The 10,437-nt window shown below is 39.8% G+C and overlaps 1 pseudogene; it reads right to left on the bottom strand.

The window, feature by feature from the left end:
- Nucleotides 1-3,653: 3,653 nt before the first annotated feature.
- LOC100352427 (epithelial splicing regulatory protein 1 pseudogene) lies at nt 3,654-5,803 on the bottom strand (annotated as a pseudogene).
- Nucleotides 5,804-10,437: the final 4,634 nt, after the last annotated feature.

The following is a 10,437-nucleotide window of genomic DNA, read 5'->3' as shown; positions in this document are numbered from 1 at the left end:
CCTGGCTTCCACCTGGCCCAGCCTTGGGTATTGTAGCTATTTGGAGCACGGACCAACAAATGGAAGATCTCTCTGTCTCTCTTTCTCTTTCTCTCTCCCTCTATCTATGAAACTCTGCCTTTCATATAAATAAATACTTTCTTTTTAAAAAATTAAAAGAATATGGCCAGCTCTGCTGTGTAGGGGTAAAGCCATCACTGGCAGTGTTGACATCACATGTGGGGACCGATTCAAATCCCAACTGCTCCACTTCTAATCCAGCTCCCTGCCAATGTGCCTTGGAAAGCAGCAGAATATGGCCCAAATTCTTGGGCCCCTTCATCCACATAGGAGACCCAGAATAAACTGCTGGCTCTGGGCTTTGGACTGGCTATTGAAGCCATTGGGGGAGTGAACCTGTAGATGGAAGATCGATCTCTCTCTCTCTCTCTCTCTGTAACTCTGCCTTTCAAATAAAATAAACAAATCTTTAATTAAAAAAATCTCCTTAAGCATTTAAATAATGCAAAGGATGAGGGTTTATATTTAATAGACATCTACCATATTCCATGTACTGTGCTTGGTACTATAGTTAAAATATCTGAATATCTATCTGGGTATTCCTATAAACAGTTTCAATAAGAAAATAAAAGCTTGAAGATATTGAATAGCTCAAAGGTGAGAGCTTGTAGATGGTAGTGAAGAAAAAACTCCCAATAAGAGAAGTTTTTTGAGTTTAACTATATTATCCTCACTTAACTGGGATGCAGAATGGTAGAGAGTATACATGTGTCTTAGAAATATTAGGTTACAAACAACAGAAGTTCAAGTTGAACTATTTTAATTGAAATCTATTTTTAGTTATCACCATAAACAAGGTCTAAGAGGAAAGCATTGAGATTCACTTTAACAATGACTAGAATCACATACTTGAACAAAGTCAAGTCTTCTCTTCCTTCTCACAACCCTAATCTCTCCACATGATGACAAAATGGTCCCAGGAGCAACACTTTATGCTATTGAGTCTTGTGATACAAGAGTCCCATCAACCAGCTGCTAGTGAAGAATTTTTTAAGGCAGAGATTTCAACATGACTATTATTGACATTTGAGATTAGATAATTCTTCATTGTGAGGTCATCCAGGACATTGCAGAATATTGAGTAGCATTGCTTACTCCTACAAGATATCAGCATCAACCTCCCATAAATTTTAATAATCACAAATGTCTCCAGATACTACTAAATGTTCCCCACTATTAGTGGCAAAACCCCTTCCTGTTTATAACCATTGCTTTAGGGAAAACAATGATTGAAGCATCCATGCTTGCAGAATCCCAGTGACCAGAAAAATTGAGTCTAAAAAAAAATAGCATCTGTTATTCAGACCACATGACTAGAGTGGGGCCACAGGGATAGGGGGTATTCATTCAAAGAAAGAAGGTATATCATAACCATGGTGCATAGAAGAGTCTCTAGGAGTGAGCTGTACTCCAATTTGTATCAAATCTATGCATATTATAGCAGGAAAATGAAACAAAGAAGCTTCTTTGTTGGACTAAAATGAAGTCTTATGAATGGTTTGAGACCAAATGTCCAATATTTCTTATCATTCAATATGATTTTCTATTTTGTAATGAGCCTAATTAAATATATATTATATACTCAATTTTATTGACATATATGAAAGTATATTACTGTGGATATAATACAATTTGATACAGGTTTGCAATGTACAATGTAATTACAATTTCCAACTCCTTAAACATTTACAATTTTTTGTGTTGGAAATCTTCTAATTCCTCTCTTTAATTTATTTATAAAATATATGACACATTGTTGTGAGTTACAGTAATTCCATTCAAGCACATTTTAATACATGTAGCAAGTCTACTTGTTCAAGGTACAATATGATAATACTACCTAACACTCATTGTGTGCCTATTAAATGTCAGTATTAATCTAGGTATTTATTACTCATAAAGCCTCCCAATGACCCTATGAAACAGACAATATTATTATCCCTAATGTACAGAAGAAGGAAAAATACCATAGAGATTTAGAGATTTGCCCAAGATCCTCAAGCTAGAATTTCAAAACAGCTCTGTACTATATTAAAGTTAATATTCTCTTCAAACAAATGCTATAAAAGAATTTGCAAGGCTTAAAATTAAAAATCCATGAAAGAAATAAGAGAAGGAAATGTGGTTCTTCTTTTCTTTTCTTCAGCTGTCTCTCTCCCACCCTACTGTTCAGCCCTATATACATCCACACAAATCCGTCTTTTATGAATACAGGAAACATCGCTCAGACATTTTCCAAATGTAAACTGATAATAAATAATCAATTAAATCACAAAACACATCACAAAGAGATTAACCTTCATTCAAGTAACTAAAAATTAGACATTGCAACAGATTAATCTGCTTTCATTCCTATTCCATTATGGCCCATGTTAGTTGAAGTTAATGTACCAGGAGGGCAAAGAATGGGCTTGATACTTAGAACCATATTTCCCAAAGGATCAGTATTATAACAGGGGTCTTTTGCAGAAAAAATTAAATAATGTCAGACACTACATGTTTCACAGTGTTATAAAAATCCCCAAAAATTTGAATATCGGAGAGCTCACCAACATCAACAAGCCAAAGACCTTTTGAACCTCAGGATACTCACCAAAGAGGACTTCCTGCCTCAAATAGAAAGCTCTGAGAAGAAATAGGAGATCAAGAAATGGAAGAATGACGATCACTAGTCTACCCTTTCCCTCTTGTCTCATAAACATCAGCTAACATGGATTTAGCTTTGCTCCAATAATTTGACTTATTTTAATTAGTCAAATTTTAGGATCCATTTTTCTTGACTTTTAGATTAGTAGGTTAGGTTATGCTGCCCACTAGAGTACCCCTCCCTGGGATATTGCACAGTTTGGGGTTCAGAGTCCATGATGTTGGCGCTAAAGAACATCTCTTATTTCTACTTAACCTAACCCAATCAAATGCTCAGCACTTCTCTTGACACCTCCAAATCAGCCTTGTCAGAAGATTGGGAAGGGCTGTAGACCAGCTACACCGCACTCTGCAGCTCATCATTGCCTAATACAATGTCTTGCCCCATTCTTCTCAAAAGCTGCTGCATGACAAGTCTTCATTCCCCATACTTAATTAGTCATCTTCTTGTTTTACTGGAAGGATAGTAGTTTTATTCCCTTTCTCAAGTTTGAAATTTAAGTATCTCAGGACTGTATGCTTAGAATACTTAGCAAAGGGGCATTTGTACAAAGCATAAGGAGACAGAGGGAAAAGAGTGGAAATACACAAAAATGAAGCTTCTGTAATGGAATTCATGGTGAAGGTTGTAAACAATAGTGGTGTATTTTTGCATCCAAGGATTAAAACTTAGGAAACACCTATAATCCCACTTTAGCTGGAGTTAATGGACATGTCTGATTTTGGATTCACATTTTAAATGCCTACTTGCAATCAGCAAGAGTTCAGGTGTGCTGCATGCTGCTTGCCTCAAGGATTTGGCTTCACTGGCTCCATTTTTTCACTCCACCAAATGATAAGAAACAGGCTCACTGTCCAATCATTTTTGCTGAAAATACTGCAGTCTGAGGGTAGACAAACATCTCCCGCAGCTGCTAGAAGTTTTCTTGTGTCATATGGATTCAGGATCACCCTATATCTATCAAACACTGGTAACCTTGGAAGAAGTTAGGAATCTCCTTAACTCCGTATTGTATTGTAGCCCAGGCCCTGCCTTTTGACCATGCTGCCAGGCTGTGGGAGGACACTGTTAAGATTAGCAGCTACAGGGAAATAGCCAAGACTATTAGGGGAACCCAGGGGCTGGGAGAGTACACTGTGTAGTTCTTGAAGAGCTGAGAGCCTGCTGGGTAGTATGTCATGGAGGGTTTCAGTGCTCCTGGATTCAAAAGCACAGAGGGTTGGTAAATGGCAGCTTCAGCAGGAGTCACTGCTGCAGGGACTGGAAATGTGTAGGAGGGAGGAGACAGGCTTGGTAACTTACACAGCATCAGGGATAAGCATTGCGAATAATAGTGCCTCCGATCAACATGAAGTTCATCTCCTCTGCTGAACACAGAAAGACTTCAACATAATTGCCCTTTGTTTTTTAAATAGAGAACAGATTCTATAAACCTAAGGACATAATGATACTTTATACTTTCATCATTCCCTCCCTCTTCCTTCCTTTCCTTCTTTTTTCTTTTAATTTATACAATAATATATTTTCAATTTATTTATAATCACAGGCTAAGGTTCCACTAAATAGTCTTCAACAAGTAATAAGTAGGAAGATTGGATTTTTTCTTGTACAGCACTCTGCACAGTCATAAATGCTCTTTCTGTAGACTTCCTCTGGATAAAGGTATCTCCTGATGGGCTGCCCTGGTGATTCAATACCATGTGGACCTCATGTGTATGAATATCCACAGAGAACAGGCACGAAGTCCAGGATGTCTTCTGTTGTGGCTACATAGGGAAGACCTCAAAGGCACACACAGTCTCCAACATCTGTAGGAAGCATGAATTGTTGAGGAGTACTTGAATAATGGGAGGGGTTAGAAGTAGAATGAGATGGGATAAACCTGTTGAACTGATGCTGTGCTCCTGAAGAGTTCAATATATCTTCTACCCAACAAGTCCTCATTCTTCCTCAACACATCCTGTGCATCCTTCTCATGAGGAGGACAAAAGCATCCCCTGTTGGTCTACCATCAGGAAAGGTAATGAAGAGGATGCCTTCCTTTCCCCCAGTGGTGGGGCAATGCTGTCCAAAGTAGACCATCACTTCTTCAGCTGTGGCCATGAAAGGGATAGCCCACATATGGACAACGACTTCATTTTCCTTAAAGAGAAACCATGCTACCTCATTGGATGTACCACTTGCAGTTTAAAAAAAAAACTTCACCTGTTGCTTTGTAAATCTCAATGTGCTGGGTCCCTTTGTGATGTTTATGCTTCTGCAGTGATAAGTCTCTGTGTTCCTTATGCACAAACGTAAGCAGAGCTTCCCCATTCTTTGACCCTGAGCATTCAAAGTGCTGCACCTCCCTTGGCAGTATTGAGTCATTTGAAGAATCCTGCAATATTTTGATCCAAAGATGGCCATGGTAAACCTTCTGCCCTGACTACAGTGTTATCATCAATAAGTTTCATCTTGCTGCAAGTGCTACTTGCAAATTTTCAACTTACTCTTTCTAGATCTGAAAACTTGTGATTATAAGGCTCTGGAATCATGGCTAAGATTGCATTCCCCATATCTTCAACTTGAGGGACTCCATATCTGGAGACTGAACTATTCTCAACTTTTAAACATCTGTCATTGCTGCAATGTTCAGTTTGTCAACATCAGGTGCACCCAGGCAACAATTCTTGAATTCTTTTTGAAGATAAAAAGACAATAGAAGCACTCATGGAGTAATACATTATTCTTGCAAGCCTCAGGATGCAGGATTTGCCTGTCATGGAGCTGTCTATCAGTACAGAGACAGAAGGAAGTCCCATCCCCAATGTTAAGCTCATTGCTCACAGACTGGTTGAACTCTCAGAAGACACTGTCCAACTGCAGCATGGAGGATGGGCTTCCAGCATCTATTTTAGTTTCTTTTTTACAATCCTCCATCAGTTCCCACTGATCTGGTCTAACTAGTATTTCATCCAAACATCACACCTTCTTGTTGGCCAGATCCGCCACTTTCCATAGCAGCAGGGCCAGCTCCTTCTCATCTGAACACAGCTTGGCCTCCTTGGCCCCAGCAGTGATCCCAAAAAGCACCACCAAGTAAGCCAGAGATGCCATCGTGATAGTAGATGGGGAAGAGAGTAGAGGGGATCAGGAGGCAGTAAGTGGGATGGAAGGAAGAACAGGAAAACCTGTGCTAAATTCTCTTCTACTAGAAAGAGAAAAAGAGTGCCTGCCTGCCCCTACCTGCCTCATAGCTGCTGGTGCAAAAAAACTAAATAAAAAAGCTAATTAGCTATCTTCTTATCCTTCAGTCTAGACAAGGGCTATAATTGCATGGTCATCATCTTCTCACTTTTGTTAGGTCCCTCATCTTATTGATCCCTGTCCCTCCTCCATTGGCCCCATAAGCTTATAGATGACAAAGTGGAGAACTTCTCTGGAACAATCTTTTCCAATATTAATTATTTTGAGTTTGTTTTGAAATTCCTGAAGCTATCACAACACAATCATACAAATCCAGTGAAAAGTGCAGAGCTCTCAAGTGATATATCTCAATGTACCCCAGATCTGTACAAGGGATATTAAGAATGTTCATGGAAAATGTATGTTATGAAAACTACGTATGGATATCAACAGTTTTGCACTAAAATAAACTTACTTCTTAATTTCATTTTTCCACAAATTCTTTTTAATCCTCAAATACCTACCTGTAGCCCAACAACTTGGTAAGTCTCAAATGTCCCTTCCAGTGGTAATACCCTATGATACCATAATGCTGCAGCACTGGTACTAAACAAATAGCACACAGAGAAAGAGACTTGCTGAACAGCAGGTAATGGACTACTCCCTGGGAAGCCTTTCAAACATAGATCTTCATTAAAAAAAATTGGTTTCAGATTTCCCAACTATCAACAACTACAGATACTACTATAAGCAATCAAAAAATTGGCATGAAACTCCATACCTCAAAAATGTGTAACAAAACCCGCATCTCTCCTGTGCATGCTGGGGAATGTCTAGTTTCTCTATTCCCTAACACTGAGTGGGAGCCCCTGTGCACTTTCCTGGTGATGAGTTAATCACCATGACTAACATTTTCCTGAACTTTCACTTATTCTTCACATTGTAGGTGTGGTGGGGGTGGTGAGATGCTTTTGAAGAGATACATCAGAGCAAATGCATCCAAATTGACGGACTTCCTCAAAGGGCATGCCCTTTACCTAACAACACCAACAGTCATGCAAACTCAACTCAAACTATACTTTGGGAAGCACTTTCACTATCAGTTTATTAATTACATAGTAAAGAAAAAGTCTTATCACCTTATATTGAACTACATATTTTTTGAGGAGAGCACTGACTTGACTACCTAGCTTAATGAGCCATCTAAGTTAGCAAGCTTTATTTACCAGGAAACACTTGGGCCTTTTTCCAAAAGGCAAAATGACCCACAAAGTCTTACAACCACAGTAAACATTTTCACACTGTGCCAAGAGTTTAAGAGGAAATTCTAAAGGAGAAATTTTAAAGATCTTTTCATCGGTGACATCAGCTGCAACAAGTTCAACCTCTCAATATAAATATTTTGGTGGTGTTGATATTCACTAGGAAGATATCATCTAGCCGGCATGTTGTATGTTACCTTATCATTTTTTGTTTGAACCACTCATATTAGTTATTCATCTTTATAACACTTTATTCAGAAAGAATTTACTGTAATTGTAAGGGTATATTAAAATATAAGTAATAACAAAAATTAAAATTGAGACTAGGGAAGAATTAAACATAAAAATACAAGAGGGGCATAAGCAAGAATCAGAATGCAGTGAACTTGCGACCCGTGATGTGGCCGGCTGCCACTGGGAAAAGGAAAACCAGATCAGCTACACAATTCATAATTTCCTAAGAAAGGAAGCAAATCAAGCGATCAGGAAGAACTGTGTGATTTACTGGGTTTACTGTTCCCCATGAGCTCACAGGCAGGGCCAGCTAAGCTTTTCCTCAAAAAATGGTTTTGAGAAAATTCCAAGTCATAGGAGACTAAATGAATGAGATCCCAATTTCTGCTCCATGTTGAGACATGGTTGCAATACTAATAGACTTACAAACAATGAAGTGTGTGAAACAAGGCACCTCCCTTTATTCACATGTGAGTTCAACAATGTCTAATTGGAATAACATTGATTCTTTTAAGAAAAACAATATGTGTAAATTTATTCTAAAGTTATTTGATAAGGCCACTATTGTATAAGATTAATGTGCAATAAACCATCAAAAATTGAGGAATTTCTTGCCACCTACATGGGAGACCCAGATGAAGCTCCTGGCTTCTGGATTCTACCACAGCCTTGGCCATTAGCCATTGAGTGAATCAGCAAATGGAAATCTCTCTCTCTCTCTCCCTCTCTTTCTCTCCCTCCCTCCCTTACCCCTTTGTAACTCTAACTTCAAAATAAATATTAAAATAATATTTAGGAATTTGAGGGTTGGTCGTTTGCCTATCAGTAAAGACTCCATGGGGAAGTCTGCCTTCCATATCAAGAGAGCCCTGGGTTGAATCCTGGCTCTCTTGCCTGACTCCAGCTTCTTGCTAAAGTGCATTCTGGGAGTCAACAGGTGATGGCTCAAGTGGTAGGGTCTCTGCCACCCATGGAGAGAGCCAGGTTGAATTCCTGGCTCCTAGCTTCAGTCCAGCCTAGCCCCATCTGTTGCAGCCATTTAGAGATTGAACTAGTGGATGAGCAATTTCTCTCTTTCTCTTTCTCTCTCTCTGCCTTTGAAATAAAAAAAATTCAACTTTGTAATTTAAGGACTGTTACCCCAATATATTTTTTTATCCTAGGATGGTTGATATGGGTATCTCTTTTTTTAAAATAGTTTTATCTATTTATTTGAAAGGTAGAATTACAGACAGAGGGAGAGATAGAGAAAGATCTTCCACCCACTGGTTCACTATCTGGATGGCTGCAATGGCCAGAGCTGTGCCGATCTGAAGCCAGGAGCCAGGAGCGTCTTCCAGGTCTCCCACACGGGTGCAGGAGCCCGAGGACTTGGGCCATCTTCCACTGCTTTCCCAGGCCATAGCAGAGAGCTGGATCAGAAGAGGAGCAGCTGGAACAAGCACCCATATGGGATACCGGCGCCACAGGCAGATGCTTAACCTACACCACCACAGCGCTGAGCTCAATATGTCTCTTTTTAAAGATATATTTAGCTAGTTGATTTTTTGAAAGGTAGAAGCATCATCACGATTCTTTGAAGATATCAATTATACTCACAGATACATTCAGAGGCTTGCACTTGCTTAATCGGTGCACTGGAACGATGTTAAATGTTCTTCAATAAGGTAGTGGTTAAACAAGGTGTGGCACATCCTAGGATACCATGTACGAACTAAAAAGAATAATGTAGTTTAAATTGACTCTTATGAGAAGATTCTCAAACAGTTGTGGGATTTCTTTTTCTGTTTGCTGTTTTAATTCTGATCCATGGTGTTTGTTCTTCTATTTGTTGATTCTACTGGTTTCTTTTACAATGTTAGTCATCCCACACAATTGAGTGATTCTTGGTAGCTTGTGCATCTTTGATTTTCAGTATCTTAGCTCTCTGAGAATAGTACATTTGTCCCCTTTCATTATGAGAAGAATAGAATGTGCTGCCTGGGAAGATATGCCTGTAGCTCTCCTGTTAGCTTTGGAACTCTCCCTCCCATATGGTATTAGCCGCCTGGGGCACTGCCATTTCTCTCAGGTCCAAGTGATCTTGCCATGGTCTCTGTGGGATACAGATATCTTTGTTTGCCTACTGTTCAGCACACTTAGGGGGAGAGAGTACCACGGAGTGTTCCAGCTTCTCCTTCTGTGGCACCTCGCAGCGCCAGGCTGAGGGCTATCCCAGAGCCTGCTCCTACATCTCCATCATCCTCTCCAGACGCTGAACCTCTCCTGACACTTATGTACCTTGTTCATGTGTTAAGCTGTGGACTCCCAACTGCAGCCTGACTGAACAAAGTATCTCAGGATTTCTTATTAAATATGCCCACCTAGAGGGCACTTTATAATGTTTCAGCATTTCTATAGACAGATTTCTAAATTCCAGGCTTTGGGTCACTTCTGGGGTTTCAGGGTTGGAACAGGAGGCAGGTTTGCTCAGCCCACTCTCACAGCCAGTCCACGCAGGTTCATTGTGGAACCACTGTGTTCAGTTTCCCTCTTGTATCATACTACATAAAAATCCAATTGAGGCTTTCATGGGGACTTAATTGAATTAATGGATTGATTTAAGAAGCATTTACATCCTTGGGGTATTGATTTTTCTAATGCCTAAACTTGTATTTCTTTCTCTCCATATATTTTCTCTGTAGAATATTATAATTCGGTTCACATACAAGTATTTCTCAGTTCATTTTCTTTTACTATTAAAAAAATTGCCTGAGGCTAGGTTCTTTATCAAGAACAGGGGCCTAGGCTAGTGCTGTGGCCCAGCACATTAAGTTCCGATGGCTGCTCCACTTCCAATCCAGCTCCCTGCTAGGAAAGCCTAGGAAAGCAGCAGAGGATGGCCCAAGTCCTAGGCTGTTGCCACTGATGAGGGAGACACGAGTGGAGTTCTAGGGCTCCTGATTTCAGCCTGGTTCAGCGAGCCCCAGCCCTTTGGGTCATTTGGGGAGTGAAACAATACAACATTTGGAAGAAAATTCTCTCTCTCTCTCTCTCTCTCTCTCTCCCCTCTTCTCCTCCCCGCCCCCC

The sequence above is a fragment of the Oryctolagus cuniculus genome, chromosome 4 (genome assembly GCF_964237555.1).
Source record: "Oryctolagus cuniculus chromosome 4, mOryCun1.1, whole genome shotgun sequence".
Classification (NCBI taxonomy): Eukaryota; Metazoa; Chordata; class Mammalia; order Lagomorpha; family Leporidae; genus Oryctolagus; species Oryctolagus cuniculus.
The sequence above is the reverse complement of the archived record's forward strand: the minus strand, read 5'-3'. Positions and strand labels throughout refer to the sequence as shown.